The sequence below is a fragment of the Hordeum vulgare genome, chromosome 1H (genome assembly GCF_904849725.1).
Source record: "Hordeum vulgare subsp. vulgare chromosome 1H, MorexV3_pseudomolecules_assembly, whole genome shotgun sequence".
In the NCBI taxonomy this organism is placed as follows: Eukaryota; Viridiplantae; Streptophyta; class Magnoliopsida; order Poales; family Poaceae; genus Hordeum; species Hordeum vulgare.
The window spans coordinates 172,722,729-172,742,409 of record NC_058518.1 but is presented as its reverse complement, the minus strand read 5'-3'; positions in this window follow the sequence as shown (position 1 = coordinate 172,742,409).

The window sequence follows — 19,681 nt, the reverse complement described above, 5'->3', positions numbered from 1 at the left end:
CCATTTTATACGGTGACATGCCCATGGGATTCTTATAAGCAGTCCTATAAGCCCATAGTGCATCATCAAGTTTGCTAGACCAATTCTTTCGAGATCTATTGATGGTCTTTTGTAAGATCAATTTGATCTCCCTATTACTCAACTCCACTTGACCACTAGACTGAGGATGATAAGGAGATGCAACTCTATGGTTGACATCATACTTAGCGAGCATCTTGTGGAAAACACCATGTATGAAGTGTGAACCGCCATCAGTCATCAGATATCTAGGGACTCCAAATCTTGGAAAAATGACTTCTTTAAGCATCTTAATAGAGGTGTGGTGATCAACATTTCTAGTAGGGATAGCTTCTACCCACTTAGTGACATAGTCCACAACAACTAAGATGTGGGTATACCCATTTGAACTCGGGAAAGGTCCCATCTAATCAAAGCCCCAGACATCAAATGGTTAAATGACAAGTGAATAGTTCATAGGCATTTCCTGACGCTTACTGATGTTCCCTATTCTGTGGCATTCGTCACAAGACAAGACAAACTTACGAGCATCCTTGAAGAGAGTGGGCCAATAGAAACCTGATTGCAATACGTTATGAGTAGTTCTGTCTCCAGCATGGTGTCCTCCATAGGCTTCGGAATGACACTTCTGCAGGATTTGTCCCTGTTCATGTTCAGGCACATAGCGTCTAATAACACAATCTACTCCTTCCTTATAAAGGTGAGGATCATCCCAAAAGTAATGTCTCAAATCAAAGAAGAATTTCTTCTTTTGCTGGTAGGTGAAACTGGGTGGTATGTATTTGGCTACGATATAGTTTGCGTAATCAGCATACCACGGTGCACTATGTGAAGTGCGGATGACATTCAATTGCTCATCACGAAAGCTGTCATCAATAGGTCATGGGTCATCAAGGACATTCTCTAGCCTAGACAAGTTATCTACTACAGGGTTATCAGCACCCTTTCGGTCAACAACGTGCAAATCAAATTCGTGTAGCAGGAGAACCCATCTGATTAGCCTAGGCTTAGCGTCCTTCTTCTCCATAAGGTACTTAATAGAAGCATGATCAGAGTGAATAGTGACTTTGGAGTCAACTATAAAAGATCTGAACTTTTCACATGCAAACACGACTGCTAAAAACTCATTCTCCATAGTGGCATAGTTTCTTTGGGCACCGTCTAGAGTTTTACTAGCGTAGTGAATAACATTCAACTTCTTGTCAACTCTTTGTCCTAGATTAGCACCAACAACATAATCACTAGCATCGCACATGATTTCAAAGGGCAAGTTCCAATCAGGTGGTTGAACAATAGGTGCGGTTATCAAGGCCTTCTTAAGTATTTTGAAAGCTTCCTCACAATCCTCATCAAAAACAAAAGGAACATCCTTCTGCAAGAGGTTGGTAAGAGGCCTAGAAATCTTAGAGAAGTCTTTAATGAACCTTCTATAGAAACCAGCATGACCTAGGAAACTTCGTATACATCTGATATCTGTGGGGCAAGGCATTTTCTCAATTGCATCAACCTTAGCCTTATCAACTTCAATGCCTTTCTCAGAGATTTTGTGTCCTAAGACGATGCCTTCATTAACCATGAAGTGGCACTTCTCCCAGTTCAAGACGAGGTTGGTATCTTTGCATCTCTGTAAGACTCGATCAAGGTTGCTGAGGCAATCGTCAAAGGAAGAACTGTAAACGGAGAAATCATCCATGAAAACCTCAACAATCTTTTCACAAAAGTCAGAGAATATAGCCATCATACATCTTTTAAAGGTGGCAGGTGCATTGCACAAGACAAAAGGCATACGTCTATAAGCAAAGGTACCGAAGGGGCAGGAGAAAGTGGTTTTCTCCTGATCAGATTGTAAAAAAGGTATTTGCGAGAAACCTGAATAACTGTCTAGAAAGCAGAAGTGTGTGTGTTTAGATAGCCTTTCTAGCATTTGGTCAATAAACGACAAAGGATAATGGTCTTTCCTGGTTGCCTTGTTCAGTTTCCGGAAGTCTATCACCATCCTATAGCCAGTAATAATCCTCGGTGGGATTAGTTCATTCTTATCATTAGGAATGACGGTGATACATCCCTTCTTAGGTATGCAATGTACTGGGCTTACCCAATCACTATACGCAACATGATAAATGATTCATGCTTCCAGAAGCTTTAATATTTCTTTTCTCACGACCTCTTTCACCCTCGGATTTAATCTCCGTTGATGATCAACAACTAGCTTAAAATCAGGATCAGTTTTAATCCTGTGCTGACATAGAGTGGGACTAATACCCTTGAGATCATCAAGAGTATATCCAATGGCAGCACGGTGCTTCCTCAAAGTTTTTAATAACTTCTTCTCTTTGGGATTCGAGATGTGAGCACTAATAATAACAGGATATATGTCCTTCTCATCAAGATAGGCATACTTAAGAGTATCTGGTAACTGTTTTAGCTCAAACACAGGATCACCCTTTGGTGGGGGAGGATCCCCAAGGAGTTCAACAGGCAGATTATTCTTGAGAATAGGATATTGTTCTAAAACAATTTGATCTATCTCATCTCTTTCATCCATATGCATATCATTTTCATGCTCAAGCAGATATTGCTCTGAAGGATCCGTAGGAGGTATGGCAATAGAGGCAAGAGCAATGATTTCATCCCTACCCGACGACTCTTTTTCATGGGGTTGTCTTCCAAACTTGGAGAAGTTAAATTCATGAGACACACCCTCGAAACTAACAGTGACAGTATGTTTAACACAATCAATATGAGCATTGACAGTGTTGAGAAAGGTTCTACCAAATATGATGGGACAAAAGCTATCTTGTGCAGTAGCAAGGACGAGGAAATCAGTAGGATACTTCGTCTTACCACACAGGACTTCTACGTCTCTCACAATTCCCACAGGGCAGACAGTGTCTCTATTAGCTAGCGTAATAGTGACATCAATGGGTTCTAACTCAGCAGGTGCAATCTCATCTTTGATTTCATCATATAGGGACCGTGATATTGCACTAACATTAGCATCCATATCACATAAACCATGATAATAGTGATCTCCTATCTTGACAGAAACAACGGGCAGGCGAACTACAAGTCCGTATTTGTCTTTCGCGTGAGGTTTTGCAATTCTAGCGGAGTCCTCATAGAATTTGATAACATGCCCGTCTATGTCTTCAGCTAAGAGATCTTTGATAATAGCAACACTAGGTTCAACTCTAATTTCCTCAGGGGGTGCAAGTGGTCTAATGTAACCCCTATGTATCACAGTTGGAGCTTTAGAATAATCCTTTTCCCTAGCAGGGTAAGGTGGTTTCTCAGCGTAGGCACAAGGAACAATAGGATCACTAAAGGCAATGACTTTCTCTTCAACTAGATTGGGTTTAACTATGTTGACTTCTACAGGCGGATGATACTTAAACCACTTCTCTTTGGGAAGATCAACATGAGCAGCAAAAGATTCACATAGAGAAGCTACTATCTCAGAGTCAAGTCCATACTTAGCGCTAAAATCTCTAGAAGTGTTTGTTTCAACAAAAGATTTAACACAATCAAACTGGAAATTCATACCTGACTCCTTACCTCCTTCAAGCTCCCAATCTTCAGAGTTACGTTTGATTCTTTCCAATAAATTCCACTTGTGGTCAATATCCTTCTTCATAAAAGAACCGGTACAAGAAGTGTCAAGCATGGTACGATCTTCATGAGAAAGCCGAGCATAAAAGTTTTGAGTGATAATTTCTCTCGAGAGCTCATGATTGGGGCATGAATATAGCTTTGATTTAAGCCTCCCCCAAGCTTGAGCTATGCTTTCCCTGTCCCGAGGGCAAAAGTTACAAATATAATTCTGATCACGATGTACTAAATGCATAGGCCCAGTTGAATGGGTTGTCCCACTTGGGTGTCCCCCAAGCTCGAGCTATGCTTTCCCTGTCACGAGGCCAAAACTTTTGATGAAATTCCAATTTCAACCGATTGTAGTCCCATGATCCAGTATCATCACATAGCCTATACCATGTCAACGCCTTATCCTTCAAAGATAAAGGAAAGATTTTATTCTTTACCTCATCCTCGGGCAAACCTGCAAGCTTAAATAAACCACAATCTTCAGTTACATAGATTAGATGCAAGTCTGGATGTGAAGATCCATCTCGAGTAAAAGGATTAGCCAACAGTTTCTCAAGCATACCCGAAGGAATTTCATAAAAGATACTTTCAGTAGGTACCTCAGGTTGAGGAGCAACCCCTCGTGCTTTCGTTCGTGGTGAAGATACCCCGAACAAATTCCTCAAAGGAACAGTCTCCATAGTGACAAGTGACAATAAATTTCAGCACAGTATATAAATGTTTCCTTACCAAATTCCACTTACCAAAGGCGCTTTCCTTCCCGGCAACTGCGCGAGAAAAGAATCTTGATGACCCACAAGTATAGGGGATCAATCGTAGTCCTTTCGATAAGTAAGAGTGTGGAACCCAACGAGGAGAAGAAGGCTCTGATAAACGGTTTTCAGCAAGGTAATAACTGCAAGCACTGAAAGTAGCGGTAACAAGTGATGGTGTAGTTAGGTGAAACATAGCAAGCGAAAAGTAACAAGTAACAAGTAGTAGCAACGGCGCAACAAAGTGGCCCAATCCCTTTTGTAGCAAGAGACAAGCCTGAACAAAGTCTTATAAGAGGAAAAACACTACCGAGGACACACGGGAATTTCTGTCATGCTAGTTTCATCATGTTCATATGATTCGCGTTCGTTACTTTGATAGTTTGATATGTGGGTGGACCGGCGCTTGGGTACTTCCCTTACTTGTACAAGCATCCCACTTATGATTAACCCCTCTCACAAGCATCCGCAAGTACGAAAGAAGAATTAAGACAATGTCTAACCATAGCATTAAACTAGTGGATCCAAATCAGCCCCTTACGAAGCAACACATAGACTGGGGTTTAAGCTTCTGTCACTCTAGCAACCCATCATCTACTTACTACTCCCCAATGCCTTCCTCTAGGCCAAATATGGTGAAGTGTTATGTAGTCGACGTTCACATAACACCACTAGAGGAAAAACAACATACAACATATGAAAATACTGAACAAATACCAAATTCACATGACTATTATTAGCATGACTTATCCCATGTCCTTAGGAACAAAAGTAACTACTCACAAAGCATAATCATAATCATGATCAGAGGTGTAATGAATAGCATCAAGGATCTAAACATAAACTCTTCCACCATGTAATCCAACTAGCATCAACTACAAAGAGTAATCAACACTACCAGCAACCTTACAAGTACCAATCGGAGTCGCGAGACGGAGATTGGTTACAAGAGATGAACTAGGGTTTGGAGAACAGGTGGTGCTGATGAAGATGTTGATGGAGATGGCTCCCCTCCGATGAGAGGAGTGTTGGTGATGATGATGGCGACGTTTTCCCCCTCCGGGAGGGAAGTTTCCCCGGCAGGATCGTCCTGCCGGAGCTCTAGATTGGATCTGCTCAAGTTCCGCCTCGTGGTGGCGGAGAATCCACGAAAAAGCTCCACCCTGATTTTTTCTCGGATGAAACTCTTCATATAGAAAAAGAGGGGGGCCAGTGGGCCACCAGGGTATCCACAAGCCCTGTTGCCGCGGCCAGGGGGGTAGGCCGCGGCAACCAGGCTTGTGGGCCCCTGGCTGCTCCCCTGTGACACTTCTTTCGCCCAGTATTTTTTATATATTCCCAAAAACATCCACGTTGATTTTCAGAGCATTTGGAGTTGCGCAGAATAGAGGACTCAGACTTGCTCCTTTTCTAGTCCAGAATTCCAGATGCCGGTATTCTCCCTCTTCAAATAAACATTGCAAAATAAGAGAGAAAAGGCATAAGTATGGTTCCACAAAGTATAATAACAGTCCATAAAGCGATAAATATCAACATGAAAGCATGATGGAAAAAGGACGTATCAGAGCCCTTGTGGGTGGAGCCCTTCGTGTACTCTCGCAGCCATTACCCTTCGTGGGTTGAAGTCCCCACTGACATGGACATACAATAGCCATGTCAACCTTTGCGTTTGATCTTCCTTCGCTATCCTCTATTGGAAATATGCCCTAGGGGCAATAATAAAATGGTTATTACCATATTTCCTTGTTCATGATAATCGTCTATTGTTCATGCTATAATTGTATTAATAGGAAATAGTAATACATGTGTGAATAAATAGATCACAATGTGTCCCTAGCAAGCCTCTAGTTGCCTAGCTCGTTGATCAACGGATGATCATAGTTTCCTGATCATGGACATTGTATGTCATTGATCACAGGATCACGTCATTAGGAGAATGATGTGATGGCCAAGACCCAAAGCATAGCACTAGATCGTGTTGTTCGTATGCTAAAGCTTTTCTAATGTCAAGTGTCTTTTCCTTCGACCGTGAGATTGTGCAACTTCCGGATACTGTAGGAGTACTATGGGTGTATCAAACATCACAATGTAACTGGGTGACTATAAAGGTGCACTACGGGTAGTGCACCTCCGGAAGTGTCTGTTGGGTTGGCACGAATCGAGATCGGGATTTGTCACTCCGTGTGACGGAGAGTTATATCTGGGCCCACTCGGTAGAACATCATCATAATGAGATCAATGTGACTAAAGAGTTAGTCACGGGATGACGTGCTATGGAACGAGTAAAGAGACTTACCGGTAACGAGATTAAACAAGGTATAGGTATACCGATGATCGAATCTCGGGCAAGTTCTATACCGACAGACAAAGGGAATTGTATACGGGATTGATTGAATCCTTGACATCATGGTTCATCCGATGAGATCATCGTGGAACATGTGGGAGCCACCATGGGTATCCAGATCCCACTGATGGTTATTGGCCGGAGAGGTGTATCGGTAATGTCTGCATGCCTCTCGAACCCGTAGGGTCTACACACTTAAGGTTCAATGACACTAGGTTTATAGGTAGTTGTTATAGGAGGTTACCGAAGTTTTTCGGAGTCCCGGATGAGATCCCTGATGTCACGAGGAGCTCCGGAATGGTCCGGAGGTAAAGACTAGGGTTATAGGGAATTGTTATACGAGGTTATCGAAGGTTGTTTGGAGTCCCGGATGAGATCCCGGACGTCATGAGGAGCTCTGTAATGGTCTGGAGGTAAAGATTGATATATAGGATGGATGGGTTTGGACGCCGGAAATGTTTCGGGCACCACCGGCAACGTGCCGGGACCACCGGAAGGGTTCTGGAGGCCCATCGGGAGGGGCCTCCAGCCCCGGAAGGCTACATGGGCCAAGTGTGAGAGGGAACCAGCCCCTGGGTGGGCTGGTGCTTCCCCCACACCCATCCCAAGGCGCCAAGAGAGGGAAGGGGGGGACCCTAAGTCAGGTGGGCCTTAGGGCCACCAGGGGGTGCGCCACCCCCTCCTCCCCTCCTGGCCGCTGCCCTGGCTTCTCATCTAGGGTTGCCGCACCACTTAGGGGTGGGAACTCTAAGGGGGCGCCACCCTACCCTCCCCCTATATATAGTGGGGGTTTTGGCAAGTGGAGACACGAAATTTCATCTCTCTCTCGGCGTAGCCCTGCTTCTCTTCTTCCTCGTCTCCCACGGTGCTTGGCGAAGCCCTGCCTGGAGACCCCGTCGCTCCATCACCACCACGCCGTCGTGCTGCCGGAGCTCTTCCCCAACCTCTCCCTCCTCCTTGCTGGATCAAGGTACGGGAGACATCACCGGGCTGCACATGTGTTGAACACGGAGGTGTCGTGGTTTGGTACTAGATCGGAATCACACCGCGATCTGAATCACAGCGAGTACGACTCCATCAACCGCGTTCTAGCAACGCTTCGGCTTAGCGTTCTTCAAAGATATGAAGATGCTATCACCCCTCTCTCGTTGCTGGTCTCTCCATAGGAAGATCTGAATATGGCATTGGAAAATTTTGAATTTTTGCTACGTTACCCAACAGTGGTATCACAGCCAGATTTTCTATGCGTAGATTATTTGCACGAGTAGACATAAAAGGTTGTGGGCGCTGATTTTGTCAATTGCTTGCCGCTGCTAGTCTTATTCTTTTCCGGCGGTATTGTGGGATGAAGCGGCCCGGACCGACCTTACACGTACGCTTACGTGAGACAGGTTCCACCGGCTAACATGCACTAGGTGCATAAGGTGGCTAGCGGGTGTCTATCTCTCCCACTCTAGTCGGATTGGATTTTATGAAAAGGGTCCTTACGAAGGGTAAATAGCTTTGGTATATCATCATTGTGGCTGTCACATAGGTAAGAAGGTGTTCTTGCTAGAAACCCAAATCAGCCACGTAAAACTTGCAACAACAATTAGAGGACGTCTAACTTGTTTTTGCAGGGTTTGACATGTGATGTGATATGGCCAAAGGATGTGATGTTACATGTGTGGTGTATGAGATGATCATGTTCTTGTAATAGGATTCATGGCTTGCATGTCGATGAGTATGACAACCGGTAGGAACCGTAGGAGTTGTCTTAATTTATTGTATTAGATGTAACGCCATGTGGTTACTACCTTTACTCATTGCTAACGGTTAGCTGTAGTAATAGTAGTAGTAGTTAGCGTGATGACTTCACGGAGACACGATGATGGAGATCATGATGATGGGGATCATGGTGTCACGCCGGTGATGATGATGATCATGCGATGCCCAAAGATGGAGATCGAAGGAGCAAAAATGATAATGGCCATATCATGTCACTATATGATTGCATGTTATGTTTATCATGTTTTTCATCTTATTGCTTAGAACGATGGTAGCATAATAAGATGATCCCTCATAAAATTTCGAGAACGTATTCCCCTAAGTGTGCACCGTTGCGAAGGATCGTTCTCTTGAAGCACCACGTGATGATCGAGTGTGATAGATTCTAACGTTCGCATACAACGGGTGTAAGCCAGATTTACACACGCGAAACACTTAGGTTGACTCGACGAGCTTAGCATGTACAGACATGACCTCGAATACGAGAGACCGAAAGGTCGAACATGAGTCGTATGGTTGAATACGATCAACATGAAGTTGCTCACCATCGACGACTAGTCCGTCTCACGTGATGATGGGACACGGGTTAATCGACATGGATTATGTATCACTTAGATGACTAGAGGGATGTCGATTTAAGTGGGAGTTCATACTTAATTTGATTTGATGAACTTAATTATCATGAACTTAGTCTAAAAGTTGTCTTTACAAATATTGTAGATCCAATGGCCAACGCACCTGTCAACCTCAATTTCAACGCGTTCCTAGAGAAAAACAAGATGAAAGATGATGGTAGCAACTATGCGGACTGGGTCCGCAACTTGAAGCTCATGCTCATTGCATCCAAGAAGGCTTATGTCCTTGATGCACCGCTAGGTGAACCCCCTGTTCCTGCGGCAACCCAAGATGTTTAGAACGTCTGGCAAGCGCGGAGTGATGATTACTCTCTGGTTAGGTGTGGCATGCTATACAGTTTAGAATCGGGGCTCAAAGGCGTTTTGAGCAACACGGAGCATATGAGATGTTCCAGGAGCTGAAGCTAGTTTTTCAAGCTCATGCCCGGGTTGAGAGATATGAAGTCTCTGATAAGTTCTTTAGCTGCAAGATGGAGGAGAACAGTTCTGTTAGTGAGCATATTCTCAAAATGTGTGGGTTGCATGGTTGTCTCACTCCGCTTGGAGTCGAACTTCCGGATGACGTTGTAATTGACAGAATCCTCCAGTCTCTCCCACGAAGCTACAAGGGTTTTGTGCTGAACTACAACATGCAAGGGATGGAGAAGACCATTCCTGAGTTGTACTCGATGATGAAATCTAAAGAAGTAGAAGTCAAGAAAGAGCATCAAGTGTTGATGGTCAATAAGACCACCAGTTTCAAGAAAGGCAAGGGTAAGAAGAACTTAAAGAAAGACGCAAAGCCGTTGCCGCGCCCGATAAGCCAGATGCAGGGAAGAAGAAAAAGAATGGACCCAAGCCTGAGACTGAGTGCTTCTATTGCAAGGGAAAAGGTCACTCAAAGCGGAACTTCCCCAAGTATTTAGCGGATAAGAAGGCCAACAACGTTAAACGTATATATGATATACATGTTATTGATGTGTACCTTACCAGCACTCGTAGTAGCTCCTGGGTATTTGATACCGGTGTTGTTGGTCAAATTTGCAACTCAAAGTAGGAACTGCGGAATAAACGGAGGCTGGCCAAGGACGAGGTGACGATGCGTGTCGGGAATGCCTCCAAGGTTGATGTGATCGCCGTCGGCACGCTGCCTCTACATCTACCTTCGGGATTAGTTTTAAACCTTGATAATTGTTATTTAGTACCAGCTTTGAGCATGAAAATTGTATCAGGGTCTTGTTTAATATGAGATGGCTACTCATTTAAGTCAGATAATAATGGTTGTTCTATTTATATGAGTGATATGTTTTATGGTCATGCTCCGCTGGTGAATGGTTTATGCTTGATGAATCTCGGTCGTGATGTTACACATATTCATAGTGTGAATACCAAAAGATGTAAAGTTGATAATGATAGTCCCACATACTTATGGCACTACCGCCTTGGTCATATCGGTGTTAAGCGCATGAAGAAACTCCATTAGAGTCTCTTGACTTTGAATCATTCGACACATGCGAGCCGTGTCTCATGGGCAAGATGACTAAGACTCCATTCTCATGAATAATGGAGAGAGCAACCGACTTATTGGAAATAATACATACTGATGTGTGTGGTCCAGTGAACGTTGAAGCTCGCGGTGGCTATCGTTATGTTCTCACTCTCACTGATGATTTCAGTAGGTATGGGTATATCTACTTGATGAAGCACAAATCCAAAACGTTTCAAAAGTTCAAGGAATTTCAGAGTGAGGTTGAGAACCAATGTGACAGAAAAATAAAGTATCTACGATCTGATCATGGAGCAGAATATTTGAGTCACGAGTTTGGCACACACCTAAGGAAATGTGGAATTGTTTCACAACTGACGCCGCCTGGCACACCGCAACGTAACGGAGTGTCTGAACGTCGTAATCTCACTTTATTAGGTATGGTACGATCTATGATGTCTCTTACCGACTTATCGCTATCATTTTGGGATACTCATTGAAAACTGCATCATTCACTTTAAATAGGGCACCGTCTAAATCCGTTGAGACGACACCGTATGAATTATGGTTTGGCAAGAAACCTAAGCTGACGTTTCTAAAAGTTTGGGGCTGCGATGCTTATGTGAAGAAACTTGAACCAGGGAAGCTTGAACCCAAAGCGGAGAAATGCGTATTCATAGGATACCCTAAGGAAACTATTGGGTATACCTTCTATCTTAGATCCGAAGGTAAAATCTTTGTTGCCAAGAACGGATCCTTTCTAGAGAAAGAGTTTCTCTCGAAAGAAGTGAGTGGGAGGAAAGTAGAACTTGATGTGGTAATTGTACCCCCTCTCGAACCGGAGAGTAGCGTAGCGCGGGAAAATGTTCCTGTGGCGCCTACACCAACTGAAGAAGAAGTTAATGATAATGATCATGAAGCTTCGGATCAAGTTGCTACTGAACCACGAAGGTCCACAAGGGTACGTTCCGCACCAGAGTGGTACGACAACCATGTGATGGAGATCATGCTGTTAGACAAAGGTGAACCTTCGAACTATGAAGAAGAAATGTCGGGCCCGGATTCCAACAAATGGCTTGAGGCCATGAAATCCGAGATAGGATCCATGTATGAGAACAAAGTATGGACTTTGGTGGACTTGCCCGATGATCGGCGAGCCATAGAAAATAAATGGATCTTCAAGAAGATGACTAACGCAAATGGTAATGTGACTGTTCATAAAGCTCGGCTTGTCGCAAAGGGTGTTCGAAAAATTCAAGGAGTTGACTACGATGAGATTTTCTCTCCCATAGTGAAGCTGAAGTCAGTCCGAATCATGTTAGCAATTGCACAAATTTGGCAAATGGACGTCAAAACAGCGTTCCTTAATGGGTATCTTAAGGAAGAGTTGTATATGATGCAACCAGAAGGTTTTGTCAATCCTAAGAGTGTTAACAAGGTATGCAAGCTCCAACGCTCCATCTATGGGCTGGTGCAAGCATCTCGGAGTTGGAACGTTCGCTTTAATGAGGTGATTAAAGCGTTTGGGTTCATACATGTTTGTGGAGAAGCCTATCCGTACAAGAAAGTGAGTGGGGGCTCTGTAGCTTTTCTCATACTATATGTGGATGGCATATTATTGATGGGAAATAATATAGTGTTATCGGAGAGCATAAAGGCCTACTTGAACAAGAATTTTTCAATGAAGGACCTTGGAGAAGCTGCATACATATTAGGCATCAAGATCTATAGAGATAGATCGAGACGCCTCATAGGTCTTTCACAAAGTACATACGTTGACAAGATATTGAAGAAGTTCAATATGGAAAATTCAAAGAAGGGGTTCTTGCCAGTTTTGCAAGGTAAGAGATTGAGTAAGACTCAGTCACCGACCACGGCAGCAGATAGAGAGAAGATGAGTACTGTCCCCTACGCTTCAGCCGTGGGCTCTCTAATCTATGCCATGTTGTGTACCAGACAAGATATAAACCTTGCCATAAGTTTGGTAGGGAGGTACCAAAGTGATCCCGGTATGGAACACTGGACAACAGTCAAGAATATCCTTAAGTATCTGAAAAAGACTAAGGAGATGTTTCTCGTTTATGGAGGTGACGAAGAGCTCGTCGTAAAGGGTTACGCCGATGCTAGCTTCGACACAGATCCGGATGACTCTAAGTCACAAATCGGATACGTGTATGTTTTGAATGGCGGGGCAGTGAGCTGGTGCAACAGCAAGCAAGACGTCGTGGCAGCATCTACATGTGAAGTGGAGTACATAGCTACTTCGGAAGCGGCTCATGAAGGGATTTGGATGAAGGAGTTCATCAACGACCTTGGAGTGGTTCCAAGCGCGTCAGGTCCGATGACACTCTTTTGTGATAACACTAGAGCCATTGCCATAGGCAAGGAGCCCAGATTTCACCGGAAGACCAAGCACATCCAACGCCGCTACAACTCCATCCAGGACTAGGTCCAGAGAGGAGTCATAGATATTTGTAAAGTACACACGGATCTGAATATTGCAGACCCGTTGACTAAACCTCTTCCACGAGCAAAACATGATCAACACCACAATGCTATTGGTGTTCGATTCATCACAATGTAACTAGATTATTGACTCTAGTGCAAGTGGGAGACTGTTGGAAATATGCCCTAGAGGCAATAATAAAATGGTTATTATCATATTTCCTTGTTCATGATAATCGTCTATTGTTCATGCTATAATTGTATTAACAGGAAACAGTAATACATGTGTCAATAAATAGATAACAATGTGTCCCTAGCAAGCCTCTAGTTGGCTAGCTCGTTGATCAATGGATGATCATAGTTTCCTGATCATGGACATTGGATGTCATTGATAACGGGATCACATCATTAGGAGAATGATGTGATGGACAAGACATAATCCTAAGCATAACACTAGATCGTGTTGTTCGTATTCTAAAGCTTTTCTAATGTCAAGTGTCTTTTCCTTCGACCGTGAGATTGTGCAACTTCTGGATACCGTAGTAGTTCTTTGGGTGTATCAAACGTCACAACGTAACTGGGTGACTACAAAGGTGCACTACGGGTATCTCCGAAAGTGTCTGTTGGGTTGGCACGAATCGAGATCGGGATTTGTCACTCTGTGTGACAGAGAGGTATCTCTGGGCCCACTCGGTAGAACATCATCATAATGAGCTCAATATGACTAAGGAGGTAGTCACGGTATGACGTGCTACGGAATGAGTAAAGAGACTTATCGGTAATGAGATTGAACAAGGTATAGGTATACCGATGATTGAATCTTGGGCAAGTTCTATACCGACTGACAAAGGGAATTGTATACGGGATTGATTGAATCCTTGACATCGTGGTTAATTCGATGAGATCATCGTGGAACATGTGGGAGCCACCATGGGTATGCAGACCTAGTTGATGGTTATTGGCCGGAGAGGTGTCTCGGTCATGTCTGCATGCCTACCGAACCTGTAGGGTCTACACACTTAAGGTTTGATGATGCTAGGGTTATAGGGAATTGTTATATGTGGTTACCGAAGGTTGTTCGGAGTCCCGGAAGAGATCTCGGACATCACGAGGAGCTCCAGAATGGTCCGGAGGTAAAGATTGATATATAGGATGGATGGGTTTGCATGCCGGAAATGTTTCGGGCACCCTCGGCAACATATCGGGACCACGGGAAGGGTTCCGGAGGTCCGCCAGGAGGGGCCACCAGCCCCGGAAGGCTACATGGGCCAAGTGTGCGAGGGAACCAGACCCTAGGTGGCTGGTGCGCCCCCCACACCCAGCCCAAGGCGCCCAGAGAGGGGAGGGGGGAAACCCTAAGTCAGGTGGGCCTTAGGCCCACCAAGGGGTGCGCCACCCCCTCCTCCGCTCGTGGCTGCCGCCCTGGCCTCCCATCTAGGACTGCCACACCCCTTAGGGGTGGGAACCCTAAGGGGGGCGCCACCCTCCCCTTCCCCCTATATATAGTGAGGGTTTTGGCCATTGGAGACACGAAATTTCATCTCTCTCTTGGCGCAGCCCTGCTTCTCTTATTCCTCGTCTCCCACGGTGCTTGGCGAAGCCCTGCCGGGAGACCTCGTCGCTCCATCGCCACCATGTTGTCGTGCTGCCAGAGCTCTTCCCCAACATCTCCCTCCTCCTTTCCAGATCAAGGTGCGTGAGACGTCACCGGGATGCACGTGTGTTGACCGCGGATGTGTCGTGGTTCGGCACTAGATCAGAATCACACCATGATCTGAAACCGCGTTCTAGCAACGCTTCCGCTTAGTTATCTTCAAATGTATGAAGATGCTCTCACGCTTCTCTCGTTGCTGGTCTCTCCATAGGAAGATCTGAATATGGCGTAGGAAAATTTTGAATTTTTTGCTACGTTACCCAACATCCTCTACTTACGTTTGCATGTATTTACTTTTCGCTGCTATACTCGTAGATATGCATGTGTAGGGTGAACTTGACTGGACATAATTGCTAAAACTAGCCCACGACTAAAATTGTGAAAATGCTAAGTTTTTAATTTGGTCAAGTAGTCTAATCAGCCCCCTCTAGACATATTTCGAATCCTACAAGTGTTATCAAAGCTTTGGTCTCCATTGCATTGGTTTCACAACCTAGGAGAGTATGGCATCTAGTGAGGGAAATTACCACCATAGAGGTCCATATTTTGATTGTACACAGTTTGCTAGTTGGAAGCATAAGATGAAAAGTCATATTCTTGGTCATAACCCTGCTGTTTGGGTTGTTGTTTGTGTTGGTGTGGAAGGTGATTTCTTCAGTGATGGAAGGGAATCGGATCGTGATGCTACAACAGAAGAATTGAAGATGTTGCAATATAATGCTCAAGCGTGCGACATTCTTTTCAACTGCCTTTGTCCGAAAGAATTCAACAAAATCAGCCGTCTTGAGAATGCAAAGGAAATTAGGGATACTTTGGTTGATATGCATGAAGGTACAAAATTTGTCAGGGAATACAAGTCGGATGTGCTACAAAGCCAACTTGACAAGTTCAATATGAAGGATGGTGAAGGATTCACTGATATGTACTCTAGGCTAGATCTCATCAGAAATAAGATTGCCGTATTAGGAAGCGAAAAGATGACCGAAAAAAGTCGTTATCAAAAAGATACTTAGAGCCTTGGATGGAAGAAACGAGACCGTGTGCACATTGATCTAAATGATGCCAAAGTACAAGTATCTCAAGCCAACAGAAGTCATTAGAAGTATTTTCTCTCATAAAATGTCACTCAAGGACTAAGATGAGCCAGACAACAAGTCAAGCGATACTTACAAAGCTTCAAGTGATACTCCTACTACTTCAAATGAAAACCTTGTTACCAATGAAGAGATAAGAATCATGGTCACGAAATTCAAAAAGTTCTACAAGGGTAGAGTGAAAGAGAGAAGCTCTAGATCAAGACATGAAGAGAAGCGTTCATCTAGTCGTGACAGAAACTCCTATATTTGTGGAAAGCCTGGGCACTATTCTAGTGAGTTCTCGGCTCCCCACAAACAAAGAGAAGAGTCACCTCGCAGAGAGAAAAGGAGTAGAGAAGATCGCTATGAACGAAGACACTCCCGAAGAAGTAAGGAATCAGAGAAAAAGGACAAGTACACCAAGAGCCATTCAAGAAGAAGACATCAAGATCATGTTGGTAAATGTGTATCTAACTCCGAGTCCAACAACCAATCAGAGAGAAGCTACCACTCCAACTCTGACTATAGTCAAGATGAAGATGTTGCCAGTCTTTCACTCATTTTCTCCAACTTCTACGACATAGTTGATTCACAAAATGATGGGAGTGGAAACTTCTTCATGGCAAAAGGCCCTAAGGTATCACACCTCGAGTACTTTGACTTTGATAGTGATGAGGATGACTTGTTATGAGAAGATGACTTGCTCATTGATAAAGCTGGTTACAATGAGAAAAATGAACTTGATAGTAATCATGCTAGTCAAGAGAAGTCAAATCATGATGATAAGAAAGAGATTGAATGATTAACTAAAGAATTAAACACTCTTAAGTCAGCTCATGAAACTACTCTAGAATATCATAGAGAGCTTGCAAGAACTCATGAGAAGCTACGCTTCCACAAGCTAAATTTGGAGAGAGAGCATGAGTTTCTAAAAGCAATCAATGATGATCTTCTAAAGAAGAGTTCTTATTATTTAGCAAAACGATTGCTCTTGTCTACTTTTGTTCCACAATCTAAGAGGAGTATTAACAAAGGCAAGCAAGTTTCTTCATCTAGTAACAACAATTCTAAACTAAAATCAAATGACATTATTGCTAGTAGATCTCTTGATTCCACTAATGATTCTCTTAGCCAAGTTACACTTGACCAAGAAAATGATATATTGAAATGAATTATAGAGAGAGGTGTCTTCAAGAGTCTTGCTTGAAGTAAGCAATTCAAGGAAATTGTGCGCAAGCAAGGAGGACATCAGAAGAAGCAAGGTGTTTGCTACTTCAATGTCGACGGAGTTGAATGGGAATAAGGTCAATACCCCATCTAGAAGTTTGTTCCCCAATAGGAGAAGTATGATCCCACTCTCCGCAAGGGAACAAGCTCTCAAGATGACCTTCTACCACAATACTACAAGGCAAGGGCAAGCTTCAAGAGGAGATTGTCTCATATGAGGAAGAACTCCAATCCAAGGTCAAGTGGATTCCCAAGTAGACTAACACAACTCCAAGGATCCCCATCAAGTTGATGTGGGTCCCCAAGAACAAGATCTAGAGAAGTTCTTGAAGGGTGACTCCGCCAATGAAATTCAATCTTATTCATTTTGGCAAGAACTATATGCAATCAATTCCAACCACATGCATTAGTTCAAGGAGTCACACATTCCCTCAAAAGTAAGAAATGGACAAAATAATAAATGTATCTTTGGACATCATCTCACATGCACTTCACTCCATGTCCATATATATTCTTGCATGTGTTACTTGTGTTTTGGGACTAACCCATGTAGGTGAGAAGAGTAAGAAACAACAAGGATTGCTCCCTACTCAAGATGCTCATCATCAACAATGAACATCCAGCACTACTACACCTACATGAAGTCTTCTACGACAAAACCCAAGGTTAGTTTATCCCTCTTAGGGGGATGTCACATTAAGGGGGAGCGTTACTCTAAGACTTGAGTATAAGCATCTTTTAATATGTGAACACATTAAAAGCTTTATGTAGAAGTGGTAACCACACTTGTGTTTAAATGATGAGTATAACCTATGATCAATTATTCTTGCTTGGCTCCTATGTCAATATACTCATATATAGATGACTTCGTCATCGCCAAAGTGCTTCGTAGATACTAGAGTGTTTGTGCATGTTTCACCATGTTTTATTTGACATCTTATTGTGTGAGCATGTTGGTATGCATAGTCTTTCTCATTCGAGGATATCCAATTGTTGTTATTTGGCTTTATATTTTATTTGGCCAACATGAAATACAAGAATGTCTAAGTACCTCTCTATAGATATTTATGCTTTCTCGTCTCAAATTCTATTCATGCTACATCACAAAATTTGAACAAGCACTTTAAGGACACTCTGTGTGAGGAGCACTCGGAGATCCGTCTCGAGAAGGGCGGACTTCCAAAACCTCCCAAAGTGCATCTCGGTGTGACCAACCTCAAAAACTTAGTCCCACCAAAGCCTATGGTTGATCTGGTTTTCCAATCTTAGCACCACCGATAGGACGTTTTCGGCCTCACCGAGTTTCACTGTCACGTGACAGTTATGAAATTCGATGGCACCGAAAAATCCAACTCGGTGTCACCGACACTCACGGGGTATATATTCCTCGCGGACCCAACGTTTGAAACATCCCTTCAAACCTCACCTCCCTGAACCTCCTCACTCTCATGCCCTAGACTCAAGGACATCTACTTAGTCTCCAGCGTGCTCTCGCCACAGGAATCTGCACCGTCGACGGGAATCATCGCCGCCGTCCTGGTCGTAGCAGAACCTTCACCACATTAGAGTAAGGTTTCGGCCCATTCTTGTGCATCCAAGTCTAAATATTGTGCATTTAGGATCTGCCATCTTCAGTTCAAGATTGAAATATTTCTATCCAGAAGAAGCTTCAAATAGATTAGAGAACAATGGAAATTTTAGGGTTAATAGTCCGCAAAACCGAATCTTAGTGTCACCGAGTGAGAAAAATCGTTCCTAGTGATTTTAGTTTTGGGCTACTCAAAATAGTCTCGGTGAAACCGAGTTACATTTTTTGGCGGAACCAAAAAGTGTGCCAAGTTTATGTTGAGGAGATTCTCAGTATCAGTGGCTCCGAATTTTTTATCTTAGTGGAACTGATATCCTTTTTTGCAGAAAGTTAAACTTAAGATTTTCAGAGTTCAAACTTTCAAAAACTTTTGAATTTTTGTGATGCTCATCCACTCCTGCTCTTCTAATTCTGTTCATAGGGTCAACTTGTTTGCTTGGTTGTTTGTCAGCATGTCTGGTCCACAGGACAGTCAGAATGACTTCAGAGAGCCTTGTGCTGAGATGGATTCACGCACTAGTCCTGAGAGGACAGCTTGTGACCCAGGTACTCCTAGTTCCCATGATTTTCCAAAGGCAACTACCAGGTCTAGGAAGAAGCTTAATTCTCATGAGGAAGATGTTGATTTTATCCTAGAGGGGAGCATCCCACAGAAGCAAAAGGAGAGAGTCACAGTCAAAAAGACTATGAGAAAAGAGTATACTAGACCAGATTGAATGGGAGTTCCAGAGGCTGCTTAGAGAGGGTTGGGGCTTATACTTGAGAACCCATCTTCCAAGGAGGCTAAGAAAAGAAGGCCGAAAAGATCCAGGAAGAGAGTGGTGCACGTTATGGGAAGGCACACATCGATGTATGAAGATCTAGCATAAGCTACTAAGGAAGAGGAAGAAGAGGTTGTTGCTAATGCACCTCCACCTAAGAAGAACAACCTGATGGCAGATGTTATGCCTAGAAGGTCTACACCTCAACCTTCAGCTCCCAAGCCCAATAAGCTAGTAGCTCCCAATAAGACTACTAGGGACATACCTGCAACAGAGAAGAACAAGAGATCTGCATCCGTAGAGGCTGCTGTAGAGGAGGAAGAAGATGCATTTGTGCTGAGAAAATTGA